The sequence below is a fragment of the Saccopteryx leptura genome, chromosome 9 (genome assembly GCF_036850995.1).
Source record: "Saccopteryx leptura isolate mSacLep1 chromosome 9, mSacLep1_pri_phased_curated, whole genome shotgun sequence".
NCBI classification, from domain to species: Eukaryota; Metazoa; Chordata; class Mammalia; order Chiroptera; family Emballonuridae; genus Saccopteryx; species Saccopteryx leptura.
The window spans coordinates 78,998,246-79,015,687 of NC_089511.1; the positions used below are offsets into that span (position 1 = coordinate 78,998,246).

A 17,442-nucleotide genomic window follows, 5' to 3' on the forward strand; every position below is an offset into this window, starting at 1 on the left:
AACAACAAAAACACTACACTGGGTGGCAAATGAGATAGTCATTCATGCTGGCCAAGGTCAGAGGACTCCAGCAGGGTCAGCATGGAGAGATTTGCAAAAGCAGACAGCAGAGAAGCAGAAAGAGGGAAGGTCAGGGGAGAGGATAGGGTCCCAGGGAAAGGTGCCATAAATATGTAGGAGACATCATGCAGAAGATTCTGGATGCAACCGAACATTGCTCTGAAGGTGTGGAAGGTCAAGACAGACAGGTAGGGTGGGGTCAGAGTCAGAGGGGCCATGAATGCCAGGCCCGGTGTGTACCTTAGCCTGCAGGCAAACAGAAGCCTCTGAGAGGGCGGTGGCAGGAGCAAGGGCGGTTCAGAAAGAGGAGCCCAGTGCTAAGCGGGATTAGGGTCGCCAGGGACACCAGAAGCGAGGAGCCCAGTGCTAAGCGGGGTCAGGGTCACCAGGGACACCAGAAGCGAGGAGCCCAGTGCTAAGCGGGGTCAGGGTCACCAGGGACACCAGAAGCGAGGAGCCCAGTGCTAAGCGGGGTTAGGGTCGCCAGGGACACCAGAAGCGAGGAGCCCAGTGCTAAGCGGGGTTAGGGTCGCCAGGGACACCAGAAGCTAGGCCTATGGTCCTAATAGGATGTTTTAATAGCCTGTTCTATCCACACCGCAAATCAAAGAACTCAGCAAGGCAGACAACATCATCTTCTCTCCACAGAGAGAAAACTGGGGCACAGACTGTCCAACAGTGGGCAGGAGTCTGGAAAAGCCAGGACAGCCAGGTGGCAGGGCCAGCCCTGCATGCTCAATCTTTGACAGTCTCGAAGCTTTGACAAATCACTGTGTGTCAAGCCCAGTCAACATCGTTGTTGTTTTTTAATAAAAAGAAAAAAAAACTCCTTATAAAATATCCTGCTTTTTATTATAGAAAATCTTTCACTTTGAAAAGTGTCTGCTTTCTGTACGACCTGAGGATACAGGTATTAAAATACATTTATAGAGTGCCTATTGTAAGCAAGGAATGCAAAATGCAAAGGAAAAATGAAAACTCCCTTCTTGCCTTCAAGGAACTTGCCTTCACATGCAGGGGCTGGCAAACTTTTCCATCAATGACCAGATGGATAGACAATAGTTTAGGCTGTGCAGGAATCGGGTCTCTGTAGCAACTATTCACCTCTGTATCACATTCTAAAGCAAAAGCAGCATGGACAACCCATAAACAAATGGGTGCAGCTATGTTCCAATAAAACTTTATTTACAAAAACAGGCAGTAGGCCTGATCGGACTTGCAGGCTCTAATTTGCTGACCCCGGATCTAAGTAGGTAAAATAAACCTGTGCATGACTACTTAGAAAACAAGAGAAATATATTGTTAATAAAACAATCTGGAAGCACAGAGGAAAAAGAGACCAATTTCCTCTGGCCAGAGGTAGTCGAGGAGGTGTCATTTAAATAGGACAAATCACTTAGCCATTCTAGGTCTCAGTGAAAATGACAGGGGTGAACTAGCACACTGACGTCCCTCTTGTTCCCACATTGTATGATTTGGATGACACACTGCCTTCCTGCCCAGAGTCTTCCAACTGCACAAACAGTATGATTTCTCCCAAGCTTCCTGGTGCCTGCCCCCCAACCTCTAACATCAACTTCTGAATGCCACTTAAAGGAATAAAAATTCCTAAATTATTCTGGAAGTTTAAACACACATGCACCTGTGCAAACACTCTTACCATCACTGTGTGTTGTCCCAACAGAATATAATAATTTATCTCCCTCAAGGCTTTCTCCCTCCTTCACATACTTTCTCTCCCTTGAAAAGAACCATCTGCTTCTGTAGCACAGACCCCAGTGAGACTCCAATGTTCCACTTAACCAAGTGCCGGCCTCAAGAAGAACGTGGAGCCAGGAAGCAAGCAAGGGTGGCCACACACCTCATCTGGCCCCACTGAGCTGGTGCCAGACGGGAAAACAGAAATAGAGCCACAGAGCCCAACAGCAACACCTCCAATGGTGCCAACAGGCAGCAGGCAAGGCCCAGGCAAATAAACACATTTCGACAGCCTGCGCAATACAGGATGTGTCCAGCCTCAGAGTGACTTCATCCAAGCTGGCCAAGGTCAACACCTGTCAAAGGCTTAGTCAGCCTCCTCTTCTGGGGTCTCCCGCGGCCAAGACTGCTCATGGCACTGAGAAGGCTGGACAAGGTCACAGTGAGGCCCCAGTGAGGCCCCAGGACAACAGACAAAAAGCACCCACAGACTGCATTCAGGGGCAGCAAAATAGCTGTGTGTAAGTCAAGCCCTACCCCACATGGGTAAATCCTACCAGACTCAAGCCTGACCTCTTCCTCCATGAAACCTTCCAGGCTTTTGCTAATTGGTAGTGGCCTGTTCTTCCTCTAAACACCTAGAGCACTAGTTCTCAGAGTAGGGTCACTGGACCAGCAGCTTAAGCATAACCGGGAACTTGTTGACGATGCAAATTCTCAGGCCCCACCCATAAATCACGTGAATTAGGAATTCTGCAAGAGAGAACCAGCAACCTGTGTTTTAACCAAGTCCACTGGGTGATTTTCAGTGGGCTGAAGTCTGGGAACCAATGACATAGAGTCCAGATTCTAGACCACTGTCTGTAGCAATGGACATTGGCCTTTCCCATGCATTTCTCTGGGCTCTTGGTCCACAGGGAATATAAATCTCAGATGTCCATCCATGGCCCTACCTTGTCCAGCATAGGTTCCATAGCAAGCTAATACGTTCAGCTAATGTCTGTGGAATTTAATGAACTTGAGCTCATACATCACCATCATGTTATAAAATCACAGAATCCGAATGCCTGAAGGGGCTTCAGGGCCCGTCCAGCCCAGCTGCCCACCAAGGCTCTGCCAGTACCCAGCGCACTGCTCTGGGTCTCCTTACTTCAGGTCACATGCTCTGCTAGAAAGTTTACTGCCCCACCCGTTCACGGGGCAAATAATTTCTGAGGCATGTGTGTCAAGCACTCTGGTAGGGGCTGGGGTACCTTGGCGACTCAGACAGATGACGAGAGCTGCTGCTCTGAGGGAGCTGACAATCCAGTTCAAGAAACAGAAAATAAAGTCAATACATACCAACCATAGAAGGGAACAGAAAAACCCAAACTGGAGGACATTCTACAGAAAATAACTAAACCATGCTCTTCACAAACATCAAAGTCATGAAAGCTAATATGTTCAGCTAGTATCAGTGGCACTCCAGCCAGCCACCATGGTCCCCTTACCAAACAGCGCCATCCTCCTATGCACAGAGGTGGGCTCAGGCACGGCCAGAGTGGGAGACTGTACTTGTGTCATGTTAGAAAGGGCCAGCCAAGTGAGACCTCTGTTCTCCAGGCTACTCTGTACATGCACTTTGTGTCCATGCCACCGTGTCTCACCTTGCATAGGATGCTCACCTCCCTGGGCCTCAGCGTACTTGGCTCCAAACAGGGGTTAAAAGCCATCCTCTTACCTCTCCTGCACAAAGTTGTTGAAGACAGGGTGAGATCACACTTCTGAAGACACTTTGAAAAGTTAGAAGTCCTACATGGCACTCAGAGACCATGGTGCACCAAGCACCTGGGATCAAAACCAAGCACCTGGGGCATGTGCTGGCCTCCACTGCCCAGCCTCCCTCCAGTTAGATGGGACACAAGATTGAGCTCTAGCCAATGGTGTGCAGACAAAGCATCTGGCCCATGGAACCTCCCAGGCACCATCATCTTCTCTCCTTTTCCCTCGGCAAGCAGAAGACCCAGAGCAGAGCAGGCCTCCAGGGACCTAGAAAGGGCAGAACCACACACAGAAGGAGCCTGAATACTTGACCAGACATTTGAGGAGCTGCCCCTTTGGGTACACCCACCTTGGTGTTAATCATAAATGTCATGGAGGTGACAGAAACCTTTTATTGTATTAAGTTACTGACATTGGGCATTGTTTGAGACAAAGGTTAGGCCACCGGGACTAGCATAAGGACCACCGCTTCGAAAACTCTTACAATGGGGTTGTAAATTCAACCAAACAGAGACAGAAATTACAGTAGCCAACAGCCAAGTTTTCTCCTATTTCCTCAAACTAGTGAAGGGATAAAAGTGAGACCATATGAAAGATATTCCCAGGCTGCTGGAGTCCAGGGTCCGACTGCTCTCTATGTCATCAGCGTTTAACCTGTTGAAGGACTAGTCAGTATAACACATTAACAGTTTGGTGTTGAGACATACTTTATTTTCTCACACCTAGATTTCCACTCCTGACAATAAAGATGCTACAGATTGACCTCTAACTAGTCTGATCACAGTGTCCAATGTCTTCATATGTGGACAGACCATGCTGGAAGGGACCAGATAAGGGGCCAATAATCCACCAGCAAAATAAAAACAGGCAAAGGATTTGGGAGACAGTAAACCAGCATAACACAGAAATAGCTCTTGAATATCTGAAAAAGTATCTGCCCTTTCTCATGAGAAATAAACACAAAAGAAAATAGAAATGAGATACAACATCTCACCTATCAGATGAGCAAAAATCAAAGTGTGACCAGACCCTGCTTTGCAGGAGGTTTGGGAAGCAGGAACTTTCTTTCATGACCCTTGGACAGGGACACTGGTCACTCTCCCGTGGGTGGTCAATCCAATAGTATCTCTCAAAATGTATCCCTTTCAGTTCAGCGGTTCTGCTTCTAAAACTCCTTCCCACAGATCCCATATATGTGAGAAAGATCTTGGGCACAAGATTACTCATTGTTTGAACTGTGACAGATGGAAACGGCCAACTGTCCAACAGCACAAATCACATGAGCACATGTGGTTGTCAAACTGGTGAGGGGTCTGCTTCTAAGCTGACAAGAGCTTGGTACCAGAACGTCATGGGAGGAGGAGGGCCAAGCACACGCCCACCGACATTCCAGCAGTGTCCCGTGTTTACCGAACGGGCCACTCAGAGCGAGCCTTATTTTTAGGATCTACAGAAACACAAGTCAATATTTGACAAGGTGTGAATGAATCTGCATCCCCGCAGCTCCTGCTACTGCGCTTCTTTTACGCATATGGAAAATCAGCCATAACCCAAACAATACAGCAACAGCAGTGGAGTTTTTGTTGTTGTTGTTTTCTTTTTATCTTTGGCTCTCCTGATATCACAACTATCAAACAAGCTCCAAGAAAGAGAAATCATATTGTCCCCATCAGCACCCTCCAGAAGGCCACATACCTTCCCACCCGAAAAAGGATTCCGGAGCTGTCTTTTGTATAAGTGTGATCTTCCCCTTTCTTGTACACTAGCTATTTAGCAACTCGGGGACAAAGCCAGCCATTTGAGACTTAAGAAGAGTTCTACCATAAAAAGCGGCTCTAGCACCGTTCTGGAGAAAAATCCAACAATATCTGTTAAAATTAAATATACACATGTCCCTTGGCCTAGAAATCCCAATGTGCAGAATAAAGGCACCAGAATGGAAGCCACTGCCATAGTGGGAAGAGGGACAACCTGATGGCAAAAGAGAATGGCTGCGTCCATATGGCACATGAATATGTAAAAATCAGCTCTCTATACCCATGGACCTGGAGGTGTGTTCACAGTGTGTTCTTAAATAAGAAAAGCAAGCTACAAAGAACAGGAATATAAGATCCTGCTTTCATGAAACTACCAGAAAGCCCTACACAATGCCCACAAGGCCCTGTACACCTCCTTCCCTCCTCAGGTCACTCCTCTTCCTCTATGAATCCATTTCTCACCTCTTGTCCTATCACTGGCTCCGGTCCAGGTGACAGAGCTCATTAGCAGACTCCACCTTGCCCCAGGGCCTTTGCACTTACCCTCAACCTCACTACTCCTCCCCAAAGATCTCCATGGCTTTCTCCCACATGTCCTTTAGATTCCTGTACAAAATTGTCCTTAGTAAATTCTACCCTGATCTCCTCATTCAAAATTACAAAGGGGTGGGATGGGGACTTGCCTGCCTTATTTTTCTCCACAGAACTTATCATTGCCTAACACTCCGTGATTAGATATTACAAACCTCTAGACCAGGGATCCCCAAACTTTTTACACAGGGGGCCAGTTCACTGTCCCTCAGACCATTGGAGGGCCGGACTGTAAAAAAAACTATGAACAAATCCCCATGCACACTGCACATATCTTATTTTAAAGTAAAAAACAAAACGGGAACAAATACAATATTTAAAATAAAGAACAAGTAAATTTAAATCAACAAACTGACCGGTATTTCAATGGGAACTATGCTCCTCTCACTGACCACCAATGAAAGAGATGCCCCTTCCAGAAGTGCTGCGAGGGCCAGATAAATGGCCTCAGGGGGCCGCATGTGGCCCGCGGGATGTAGTTTGGGGACCCCTGCTCTAGACTGTCAGCTCCATGAGGGATTTCTGACTCTTGTTCACTGCAGTGTCCCCAGTGAACATAGCATAGTGGCTGAGTGAACAGAAAACTGTTTGCACGTCTTGGCATGGGCCTGGAGACATTAGTGAGAGACTTAGCACTAGACACTGAGCACAGTTCGGTGACTAGGAGGAGGCAGCGTGGAGAGCAGGCAAGCCAACAGGAAGCGTGAGGGACTCCAGACCACACCCACCCTGACCCTCTCTTCCCTCCTCATGTCTCAGGAGAGCCAGCCTCCCTCAGAAGGAAACCAATCCCTCCACACCATACATACAAATGTACAGGCTGTTGCTCATAAAAGAAATCAGAGTACATTCTAACCCAAATATAAATGCTTCTGGACAGCCCTCCCACCGAGCTCTGCCACTATTGGAGATAAGTAACTAAGAGTTGACAAGACGATTGCTGGGGATGCAAGGACTGAAGAAGAGCCCAGGAGAGGAGCAGAGAGGAAGGGGCTTCGACCTGAGAGGCCCAGTCTCAGCACTTGCCTCCTATTCATGGAGTGACCTTGAGCAAGGTCACTCTAACCCAGGGGTCCCCAAACTTTTTACACAGGGGGCCAGTTCACTGTCCCTCAGACCGTTGGAGGGCCGGACTATAAAAAAACTATGAACAAATCCTTATGCAGCTTTTCAGAGGAGACACCAAATGGCGGATGACGCCGGTGCTGCGGGAGGGCCCGGAGGCCCGGGGGCCCTGGAATGGGAAGCTGCGGCGGCTTCCGTGGAGGATTTGGCAGCAGCATCCGGGGTCGGGGTCGCGGCCGGGGTCGAGGCCGGGGCCGAGGCCGCGGGGCTCGCAGAGGCAAGGCGGAGGACAAGGAGTGGATTCCGGTCACCAAGCTGGGGCGCCTGGTCAAGGACATAAAGATCAAGTCTCTGGAGGAGATCTATCTCTTCTCCCTGCCTATCAAGGAGTCAGAGATTATTGACTTTTTCTTGGGGGCATCCCTTAAGGACGAAGTTTTGAAGGTTATGCCTGTGCAAAAGTAGACACGCGCTGGCCAGAGGACCCGGTTCAAGGCATTTGTTGCCATTGGAGACTACAATGGACACGTTGGTCTGGGTGTTAAGTGCTCAAAAGAAGTGGCCACTGCAATCCGTGGGGCCATTATCCTGGCCAAGCTCTCTATTGTTCCTGTTCGGCGAGGCTACTGGGGAACAAGATCGGCAAGCCCCACACTGTCCCTTGCAAGGTGACAGGCCGCTGTGGCTCTGTGCTGGTGCGCCTCATCCCTGCCCCCAGAGGCACTGGCATTGTCTCTGCCCCTGTGCCCAAGAAATTGCTGATGATGGCTGGTATTGACGACTGCTATACCTCGGCTAGGGGCTGCACTGCTACCCTGGGCAACTTCGCCAAGGCCACCTTTGATGCCATCTCCAAGACCTATAGCTATCTCACCCCTGACCTCTGGAAAGAGACTGTGTTCACTAAGTCTCCCTATCAGGAATTCACTGACCATCTTGTAAAGACCTACACCCAAGTTTCTGTGCAGAGGACCCAAGCTCCTGCTGTGGCCACCACATGATTTTATATAAGGAAAATAAAGTGAATTATGCCTGTTAAAAAAAAAAAATCCCTATGCACACTGCACATATCTTATTTTAAAGTAAAAAAACAAAATGGGAACAAATACAATATTTAAAATAAAAAACAAGTAAATTTAAATCAATAAACTGACCAGTATTTCAATGGGAACTATAGGCCTGCTTTTGGCTAATGAGATGGTCAATGTGCTCCTCTCACTGACCACCAATGAAAGAGGTACCCCTTCCGGAAGTGCAGCGGGGGCCGGATAAATGGCCTCAGGGGGCCACATGTGGCCCGCGGGCCGTAGTTTGGGGACCCCTGCTCTAACCTCTCTGAGCCACAGTTTCCTCCTCTGTAAAATTCAACACTAAAAAACATCTGTCTTACTCATAGATACAGAGGGTGGACTGGTGTTGTAGGGGTTGAGGGGGACTACGTGAGAGAGGTGAAGGGGTTGAGAAGTACAGACGACAGACGGGTAGTTACAGAACAGTCGCAGGGATACAGAGTGCAGCAGAGGGAATAACAGTCACTAATATTGCGATAAAACTCTCTCTTCCTCTTTCCCCCGATGGCATGAGATCAAGGTGAAAAGGAGAACCCCATGTGGTTTTGGTAGTGTCACCTCAGCAAGATCTGCCTCAACACCTGTGTGTGTGAGAGGGCGGAGGAGACAGACTGCCCCGAGCCACGGTCTGGAGCCGCTCTCAGGCCCAAGGAGGAGACAGACTGCCCCGCAGCCACGGTCTGGAGCCGCTCTCAGGCCCGAGGAGGAGACAGACTGCCCCGCAGCCACGGTCTGGAGCCGCTCTCAGGCCCGAGGAGGAGACAGACTGCCCCGAGCCACGGTCTGGAGCCGCTCTCAGGCCCGAGGAGGAGACAGACTGCCCCGCAGCCACGGTCTGGAGCCGCTCTCAGGCCCGAGGAGGAGACAGACTGCCCCGAGCCACGGTCTGGAGCCGCTCTCAGGCCCGAGGAGGAGACAGACTGCCCCGCAGCCACGGTCTGGAGCCGCTCTCAGGCCCGAGGAGGAGACAGACTGCCCCGAGCCACGGTCTGGAGCCGCTCTCAGGCCCGCTCCCCGTGTTCTCCAAAGCCAGACACACCGTCAGACCCTTTGCATCAGGAGAAATGAAAAGACCGCCGCCCACTGCACAGGCGGTGGGGCCGAGCCAGCAGAAATCTTGGAGAAAGTTCTAAAGGTGCAGGATTATGAGTTACAAAAAAATAACTTCACAGATACGAGAAACTTTGGTTTTGGGATCCAGGAACACATTGATCTGAGGATCAAATGTGACCCAAGCATCGGTATCTACGGCCTGGACTTCTGTGTGGCGCTGGGTGGGCCAGGTTTCAGCACTCCGGACAAGAACCGCAGGACAGCTGCGCTGGGGCCAAACACCGCATCCGCAAAGAAGGCCATGAGCTGGTTCCAGCAGCACTGTGACGGGACCAGCCTTCCTGGCCAATAAATTCCCATTTCTATGCAAAAGGCCAATAAAATATTTTCAGTGAAATGTAAATAATAATAATGATAATAATCTTGCAATAACTATGTATGGTGCCAGGTGGGTACTAGAAATATCAGGAGGATCACTTTGTAAATTATATAATTGTCTAACCACTATGCTATACACCTGAAACTAATACATACAAAATAATACTAAATGTAAACTGTAATTGAAGAATAAAATTTAAATTTCTTTTAAAAAATCATCTGCCTTGCCCCAGTGGGCTGGATGTATGTGACAGGGCTTTACAGCACTAGACAAATACAAGCTAGGAGGCAATCCCCACCCTGGATTCCACATAAGATAGTGTCAACACCCTGTACTACACACAGCTCAGTCTTAGTTTTCTCAACTGTTTTCTGGTTAGATGTTGTTGGTCTATTAAAAAGCCATATTTTTTTTAATTGTGGTAAAATCAGTATATGACATTACATAAATTTCAGGTGTATAACATTGTAATTCGACATCTGTATACACTATGAAGTGATCACCACCACAAGTCTAGGCATCATTTTTCACCATACAATTGATACCCTTTGTGCATTTTGCATGCCCCCCACCCCTTTACCCCTCTGGTAACCTCAATCTGCTCTCTGTATATATTAGTTTGTTCTTGGTTTTGTTTTCTTTGTTCCTTTGATTTGTTTTCTTTAGATTTAACATGAGTGAAATCATACAGTATTTGTTTTTCTTCCATCTTATTTATTTCATTTAGCATAATATCCTAGGTCCATCTATGTTGTCATAAATGGCAAGGTTTTCTTCTTTTTTAGGGCTGAGTAGTACTTCATTGTATATATGTACCGCATCTTTATGCAATTATCTATCAATGGACACTTAGGTTGTTTCCATAGCTCAGCTATTGTAAATAATGCTACAATGAACATAGATGGGCATAGATCTTTTCCAATTAGTGTATTCTTATTGAAAGCCATAGATTTTTGTACTTGACCTTTGGCCACCTGGCTGGACTCCATTGCTTTTAATATTTATAGATTCAGAGTCTAGGATTTCCTTTAGTCGGATGATCAGACCATCAGCAAAAAAAGAAAAGAAAAAAAAAAAAAGAGCCACTTTTATCTCTTCCTGTTAACTGCTATGTCTCTCTTACCTTTCTTTTAGCTTATTGCACTGGCTCAGACCTAAGTTCAATGTAGAATGAGAGGTGATAGTGGGCATTCTTGTTTTACTCTTAACGTGAAAGGAACGTGTCACACATTGATGTACTAAGAATAGCATTTGCTATAGATTCTAGTAGCTATCTATCATCGAATTAAGAAAGTCCCTGTCTGTGCCAAGTCTGCAATGTTTTCTCATCAAGTGCCAAGTGGATTACACTGAATGTTTTCTCTGCAATGAGAGAGATAACCATGTCATTGTTTCCCCAAATCTGTTCTCACAGACAACTGCAGTGTTGGTACCCCTGATCCAATGCTGACTTTCAGGGTCAGGCACAACAAGGCCTGTGACTTTGGACACAGTGATGTCATCCTACCTCAGCTACCAGAGGTTACATCCTTTCTTCAACTCTATTAACTCCCTAAGTTAATCTTTACTTCCAACCTGATCGTTCACTAGTCCCTTCAATGCCATGAGCCATATGAAGGGGTCATCAGTCACGAGAAAGTTCATGGCCAGCCCATGTCCACATCATGAAAAATCATCCCAGGCCTGCCTTTACTGTGGGAAGTGTACCAGCCAAATTATTTTCTCAAGACAAACAGCTCATTATTTTATTGTAACTACTTCATACATACACCTCAGTGTAGTCAAAGGTTCATGCAAAGCTATTCCTAAATGAAACTGAATACCCTCTAGGGTAGTAAGCGCCCTGCTCCTGGGGTATTTAAATGTAGGTTGGAATGCCACTGGTGATATCTTTACAGAGGATGTCTCTAGACAAGATGAGGAGTGAGTGGCTCAGGTAACCTCATCTGAGGTTAGCAGGTCCTGGCCAGTTGGTTCAGGGGTAGAGCGTTGGCCTAGCAAGTAGATGTCCTGGGTTTCTCAGTCAGGGCACATAGAAAAAGCAATCATCTGCTTCTCTATTCCTCCCTCTTCTTTCTCTCTCTCTCTTTTCTCTCTCTCTCTTCCCCTCCTGCAGACATGGCTTGATTGGCCCGGGGCATTGAGGGTGGCTCCATGGCCTCCACCTCAGGCACTAAAAAATGGCTCCAGTTACAACGGAGCAATGCCCCAGATGGACAGAGCTTCACCCCCTAGTGGGCTTGCCTGGTGGGTCCCAGTTGGGGCACATGCAGGAGTCTGTCTCTCTATCTTCCTCCTCTCTCAAAGAAAGAAAGAAAGAAAGAAAGAAAGAAAGAAAGAAAGAAAGAAAGAAAGAAAGAAAGAAAGAAAGAAAGAAGGAGGGAGGGAGGGAGGGAGGGAGGGAGGGAAGGAAGGAAGGAAGGAAGGAAGGAAGGAAGGAAGGAAGGAAGGAAGGAAGGAAGGAAGGAAGGAAAAGGTAGCAGACCAATCACAAGATGGAAAGAGGGGAGGAAGCAGGATTAATGAACGTTTCCAAGTACTGTATACATATTTTCTCACCTAGTCTTCACAACAGCCCCTTTAGGTATTAGGATACATACAGAAGTTACTGTGAGATACACACACGCACATACATTGTTCAAGATAACAGAGTCAGTAGGTGACAGAGCCCAGGGTTGCACCAAGGACCTCTGCTCCAGTCCTATACTGCCACGCCCACTGTGCCACTCTGACTCCTGCTACAGGGTATGAAACTGCTTGTTAAACTGCCTAACAGCAACAACCACATAATGGGCACTTAATGAATCTCCCCATGGTGAGATGGTCAAAGGTCTCTCTAGTTGAGCAAAAGCTATTTTCTCATCTGCAAAACAAAGGAGACTTCATCCTAGCCTTTCCTGCACAGGAAGGCCTGAATGCAAGGCTTTTACAGCCCTTTCTACCTTTCAAAATACAGCCATCCCTCAGTATTCGCAGGGGGTTTGTTCCAGGACACCTCCCCATACCAAATCCGAGGATTCCCAAATCCCTTTATAAATGGGGCAGTGTCTGCATATAAACTAGGCATATCCTTTAGTATACTTTAAATCAACTCTAGATCACTTAACTTAAAATGTCTACTATAATGTAAATGCTATGTAAATAGCTGTTATACTGTATTGCTTACAGAATAAAGACAAGAAAAATATTGGCAGTACATAGCACACGTCAGCAACAATGTAACTTCTTTGGAATGCTTTCAATTTGTGGTTGGTTGAATCCCCAGATGTAGAACCTGAGGATACAGAGAACTGACTGTATATTCAGAAACAAGTCTCATCTCAGCTTCGCACCTCTGACAGGCAAACACTTGACAGACAAGGTCACTGAGACTCACCCAAGATCCTAGGCTGGACTAGCACACTCATGTCGGGGACAGCAGGGACCTTCGTTATCTCCATCTCAACCAAAGTCTCACAGGGGAAAAAGAAGCACAGTCTCAAAACTTTCATTCAAAAGCAGAGATACAAGTAAACCTACGTTCAAATCCAAGTTTGTGATGTTAATCGTGTCTGATACGCACTCCATAACTGTCTGGTGAAATAACTGAGGAAGCAGTGAGCCCACGGTTTGGCAATCAAGCCCTTGGACCATGTAGCCTTTACAGCTTTGGAGCACACATGTGCTCTCCTTTCATATCTAGAAACCAAAAGATCTAATGGCAGCTCACTCCCATCAGCCCCAGGATGAAGTAGCTCTTGCATTTGCTTGCAACACAGAAACCAGCAGACCTTTGGAGGCCACAGTCTGGTTCTAATGGTCTGTTTATCATAAGAGGTCATCACTAGGGTGTCTCCCCTCCCCACAGGTCCAGAGAAGCATCAAGGCCAATTTATCTACTATTGACTCAAGCAGAAACCCATGTGGACCTCAAGGACGTGTCCAAAGTCAACCTGGTCAAGGAATGTAGCAAATTGTATTTAGAACAAACGCCAAAGCAGGTAGCACCGACCAGGCTAATGCTTAGGTCCAGGCGGAGCTGAGCTCTGAGCAAGGGGCGTCATAGAGGCTCAGCCCTTGCTCCTTTGTTTAAAGAAGATCCATGTCACCAATGACACTAACCTTGCTTCTCACCAAACTGTACTAGACAAAAGGACACCGAGAATGAGACCATTCTTTATACACACATTTCACCATCCCAGGTGGTGAAAGGGGCCTTCTGAATTTATTCCAACCGGTAAGGCACACAAAACTCACCAATTTTTGACAACAAAATTTGAGGCAGATACCATCCCATGTCTCCACCTCCACCTGGGCACTGAAGCCTCGGTTGGCAGAGAGAAATGTCTTTGTGGTGGTAACTTCTCAGGTTCTGATGACTCTTGTGCCTATTGTAGACAGCAGTATAGAGGCTCAGTCCTGTAGCACGACATGGGGATCAGAGAGGCCACATATGGTATGATGCCATTTATATGAAATGGCCAAAACAGGCAAATCGTAGGGACCAAAAGTAGTGCAGTGGCTGTCAGGGCCGGGAGAGGAGGGAATGGGGAGCCACCACTCAGGGGGGTCTGTAATCAGATGATGGTGAGGGTTGCACACCCCTGTGAGTATACTAAACACCATTTTGAAACGTTAAACGTTACAGTATGTGAGTGATATCTCAATAAAGCTGTTATCAGAGAGAGCATGAGTGTATCAAATCAGGAGGGGCTTCCCTGTCCCCATTTGACACTGTCCTCCCTGCACCAGGTCCTCCTATCCTCGGCACTCCTGGCAGTCCCACAGAGATGGGACCAGCATCCCACGTGTCGTCCTACAACTGCCAGGACTCAGCAGGCCTCTCCAGCCGAGTGACTGCTCCCCTCGCTCCCGTAGGCTCACGGTTCTAAGCAACCAAGGCAGGGACGGAAACATTCTCAGAGGACGGCCAGGGAACACCCCCGGGAATGGTCATTCGTCTGGCAGAGAAGCTGCTGTGTCTCCCCAAGCCCGGGCAGCCACCTCTCTTCTCGTTCAAAGGAAAAGCAGTTTGGGGCTGCAGGCATCACACACTTCAGAGGAAGTAAATCGGGCATAAAAACCGCCAGAGGTTCCATTAGGAACAGAGCAAAAACCAAGATTCCCACATCCCCCTGTTGCCCTCAGGGCCCCTCATACTGCTAAAAATAGAGCCAGGCCCTGGTATTTGTGGTGCCAGCATTCTCAGGAGTCCCTGCAGGGCCAGCCTCGCTCTGGGTTCCTGCTGCTTCCTTCCTCCCCTCTCGCCACCACTTCAGCATGGACTTCCACAGCACAGGGGACAGCACGGGGCCCGGGACTGAGAGAGATGTTTCCACGGCTCATGAGGCTGGGACAGATTTCCTTCTGATGTCCCCCTTCAAGGATGTGACCCAGGGCTTGAGAACCAAACGTGTCCCTCCAGGAGAACAGGGTGTGAGCATCTGATAGTGTGGCGTAGGGAGTACAAATCCATTCTATGATGGGACACCCCGCCTCCCACCCTCTAGGGTCCTGGCTGGTGTTTAGGGGATGGAGTCAAAAGTGTGGGGACAGTGGAGGAGCTGCTGAAGCAACTCCCCACACCCGCCCCTCCCGTGACACTTGTGGAAGGACCTCTCACTCCTCCCACGGACCCTCACCCCTAGGGCTGCCCTATGGCTCAGGCAGAACCTTATGTCTAGCTCCCTGGGTTCCAATCCCTGCTCTACCACTCACTGACAGTGTGACCTTGGATACGTTGCTTTGGCTTAGTTCTCTATCTCTAAAAATAAGTATCATAACCTTTCCTAACTTACCAGGTTAATCTGAAGCCCTGACAACAGCGCCTGAGACACAGTTTTGCAAGGATGCCAGCTACCACTGAGGACACGCTAACAATGTCTCTCCAGGATGCTACTGGCACTGGGGGTGGGCAGCTCCTCGTGGCCTGGGGCCCACACATGGCAGCGTGTGACTCCTTCTGACCTCAGGGAAATTAATGCTCTCAGTGCTCCTCCAGTCCAGGTGACAATGAAAACGCGTGAGTGGTGAGGACAGGATTCAAAGATGTATGTGACCCTAAGCACATACTTTTAACCACCTCCCCCAAACCGCCTGCTAGCATACCCACAGTAGGCACAGAAGAGCCTTTCTTAACAAGGACAGTACAAAACAGGGAAATAGGAACTGAAAAATAAAATAAAGCAAGCCTCTTCAAAGAACAATCAGCAGGCATGGCATTTATTAGCTCTACAAAGTTACCAAATGCTCCTCTTTAGGTCCTCTGGGACGAACTTATGTGGGAGCACAGAACAGCTGCCGTTCCCTTGCTAACAATGAGCGGGCAGCCCTCCTCAGGAGCAGCGGCTGCAGAGCCGACGCCTCCCCTGAGGGCCTCGCGGTCCTGGCCAGTCTGGGTCCTGGCCTCGCGAGCCCGCCCGCCCCTCCGCTCACTTTCACGGGCAGTTCAGGGTATGCCACATGCCACTGTGACCCGCAGAGGCTCTGGGAGATCTCAAAGGCCTGGCCCCACTTGAGGTGTGGTTGCAAGAACGCAGTGGCCCAAAAACAGACTCAAGGCTGAGCACAAGGGAACGGCCATGAAACCGCAGCTCTGACAGCAGACACCCAGCGGCTGCAGCAAAGCCAGCTGCCTGCCGGCTCCCCCGAACCATGGAGGGATCCCCACCCAGCTGGAGCCCAGAGACGCAGGACTGCAAGGTCCTCAGGGGCCACCAGAAAGACGGGGCACTTCATGAGTGCTCACAAGCTAACCCACCACACCCAGGCCCCTCTCGATGGAGGTCAGGTAGAAAACAGGAAAGAGCTGGGCCCCTGCCTACCGCTGGCAAGGGCTCCGTGAATGGTACCCACATCTCTCCTGAGCCTAAAGTGCCCCAGCAAGTTGGGAATGATTCCTATCTCTCATATGGGGAAACTGAGGCTCTGAGAAGTTGCACAACTAGGAAGTGACTGCACTGGGCTTCAAGCCACATCTGTCTCCAAACACCTTTTTCTTTTGCAGTTGCTCCTGGCGAGGGTGAGTGACAGGCTGTCAGGGATGCTAGGATGGAATGTGGTGGCCTCCCTGCCCTCTGCTAGGCACCCTCCCAACACCAAGCACGTCAGCTTCCAGGGCAGCCTGCCCTGTGCTGGGACAGTCCCCACTGTGGCCTCGGGGGGTGGGTCCTGAGAAGCTGCCCACACTCCAGGCTTGGCTGGGGGAGGGAGTGGGCACTGTTTCCCCTCCACTTCTGGAGGGCTCCACAGCCTAGGCGCAGCCCTGCAGGCCCTCGAGTGTCCCACACGTGGCAGTGATCACAGAAGTGGACCATATTCAGTGGGTGCTTCCTCGGTGCCAGGAATCTCACTGCCTCATTGGCTCACTGCATCGGCACAAACACTCCGCCAGGAAGGTGCCCATTTACAGAAAATTCATGTTTATGGAAGATGCACAACTCGTTCAAGGTCAGGCAGCCACAAATGGTAGAGCAGGGCTGAGCACCACGCTGCTTCTCAGGGCACACCCACAGACGAGTCCACTAGTCCCCCACCTTCCCAGCCACACAGTCATGGCTGCGGCCTGGGGGTGCTCAGGCTCCACCTTCCACCTTCACTCCAGACCTCCTGGCCTCCCCCGGTGGCTCTGCCTCAGCCCCTTTGCAGGTAAAGCTGCTGAAAGGCCAGGCTGGCTGTCCGCTGAAGGTCATCCAGCCCTGCCTGGCGTCCCACTCCCACTTGTCTGGAAGGAGGAGCTGAGACAATCAGATACAAGCAGTGCTCTGGAGAAACACCCAGATACCAGCAGTCACTGAAACAACACTCCTTAGAGTCAAGAAAGACATGTTCGCCTCGGGCAGATCCTTTCTTCCTAAGCCCTTTCTGGGGGCCGAGCTGAGGGAGCCCAGCAGGCAGCATCCCGGGCCTCCCTCAGTGATGAAGAGCGCTCCCTTCCTGAAGCGGGCCGAGCCATCCGGGATGTGCCGTGTTCAGCCAACAGACTCTTGACATCTTAGTCATGCCATGCCACCTTGTTGGGCACTTTGAC

General features: G+C 49.2%; 1 protein-coding gene and 1 pseudogene across 18 annotated transcripts in view; one reads left to right on the forward strand and one right to left on the reverse strand.

The window, feature by feature from the left end:
- Positions 1 to 17,442, reverse strand: part of KCNMA1 (potassium calcium-activated channel subfamily M alpha 1) — an 804,436-nt gene that overhangs the window by 757,872 nt on the left and 29,122 nt on the right. The window lies entirely within an intron of this gene.
- LOC136380567 (small ribosomal subunit protein uS5 pseudogene) lies at positions 7,054 to 7,972 on the forward strand (annotated as a pseudogene).